This window comes from Vombatus ursinus, unplaced genomic scaffold (assembly GCF_900497805.2).
Source record: "Vombatus ursinus unplaced genomic scaffold, bare-nosed wombat genome assembly UNPS02009173.1, whole genome shotgun sequence".
NCBI lineage: Eukaryota > Metazoa > Chordata > Mammalia > Diprotodontia > Vombatidae > Vombatus > Vombatus ursinus.
Window position 1 is genome coordinate 30,136 of NW_020948951.1, and position 1,933 is coordinate 32,068.

General features: G+C 44.1%; 1 pseudogene; it reads right to left on the reverse strand.

The window, feature by feature from the left end:
- Window positions 1-204: 204 nt before the first annotated feature.
- LOC114035254 lies at window positions 205-1,091 on the reverse strand (annotated as a pseudogene).
- Window positions 1,092-1,933: the final 842 nt, after the last annotated feature.

Consider the following 1,933-nt stretch of genomic DNA (forward strand, 5'->3'; position numbering starts at 1 on the left):
CATCAGTTCCACTGTGTGTAAATAATGGATCACAATAAATGAGTCCCTTTTTCTAAGAGCTTTTCCTAGCTCCCCTACAAACATGATCTGGCCTGGATAAAAAGACAACAGAAATTTCTTGAAGGTCAGTGGTCCAAAATGCTAAGTATGGTTAAGTATTCTACATGATCTATATTTGCTGGTTCCTTTTTAGTTAAGATGTGCTTAGATTACTTTCTTCAATTCATCATACAGGACAAGCACAAAAGCTTCACCCATGCCTCTAAGAACATTGGACCAGGCACTGTTGAAGAAAGTTTTGCCACCTTTATCTTTAGCAATCTTCTTCCAGCAGTCAGTTGTCCCAGGGTACATGATATCAGCTCCTTTGGGCCCAGATTGCATCATCATTCACCCACCTTACTGTATCAAAGGGTTAGGAGACCACACCTGCTACAGCAGTCACTGTTTGCGTAATCATCCACACAATATGAGTGTTCTTCAGAATTGGGAGCAAACCAGTTGTATCATGGATTCCAAAGTAAGCTGCTTTGTAGATAATGAAGCCCTGCACTGAGACATTGAAATCTTGATACAAGCCACGAATTCCATCAGACTTGGTGGCTTTCACAATGCAGTCTCCCAGGTCTTTGAATTCTCTCTCAGTGCCAGATTTCCCAACATCAGCCGCCAAGTGGGTTCTCAAAAAATCCAAGGGGTAGACAAAGCAGAGAAAAGTGGTTTCCACTGTACCAACCGAAGGCAAGATTGCCAGCAAAATACCTCCAAAACTTCGTGTGCTTGTCCGCTCCTCCCCAAAACACCTGCTTATACTTATCCTTAAAGGCAAAGTTAAGGGCCTGGGTGGGGGCCCAGGCTGACATTTGCTAAATTACCCTGCTAGAAGGAAAGCACCCCTTGTTTCATTGGAATTCGGACTATACAATCCATTATGTCTTTGTACTGCTTATCTACAGTAATTTGTTTACTTGCATGCTGCCCTGCAGTAGTAGCTTAACTCTCTCGATGGTGCCCACCGAAGTCTTGGAGGCAGCAGTGGCCACGCCACCGGCCAGGAAGTCCTTGGAGAAGGAGATGGCCTATTCAGTCATGGTTGCAGAGGGGGATGGTGTTGGAGTTGGAGTTAGAGAAATAAAGCAGGTAAGAGAGGGCCGAAAGCTGGGGAACTCGTTGCTGCCTGAACAGCCCCTTGTAACAGCTCAGACCGAAAGACTTTGTTTGTTTGTTTGTTTGTTTGTTTGTTTGTTTTAATCACAACTCAGGACAGGATATTAAGGACCCCAGAACCCTTAGGCCTAGGGTGTCCTGGTGAGTGCTGTGGCACCACCATTAGTTAGCACCGTTCTGGTTTCTGTTCACTGCCCCTCCTCAGGACTCCTAAGGTCACCCCTCTGGAGCTTTCTCAGAGGAGCTCTTCACTAGAGAACTTTCTGCTTCCAGACACAGAGCCTTAAAAACTACAGGACCGATATCTTATCACATTGATACAATCTTTGTTTCAGGGCCCCACCCCCTTTCTTATCTCCTATGATCTTCTGGTTGACTTTTTAAATAGTTTTGGGGTGAAAATGTCAGTTATAGTAGTTTCTTATCGGATTTCTTGATCATTATTTGATTTGATGCAAACTTCACAGTTTTGCTGAAGTAGATATGAAAGAGCAGGGCAGCCTACCTCCCTTTCAGGCAGCCACCTTTTTCATTAAGTGTCGTCTTTGTTTGTGGGATACAAATACAAAAGCAAAGACAGTCCATGCCCTTGCAGAACATTCATGCAGGAGAATACAAAAGCATAGTGCCCCCAAAGGGGGCACTTTGATCTATAATGTTATAGAGATGTTGTGTGGGGCCATAGGATAAAAGATTGACATGCTCCTTCTAGGAAAAATGACAAAGTTGATTAGAGTTCCAGAACCAAAGAGCAGGAATTAGGGGG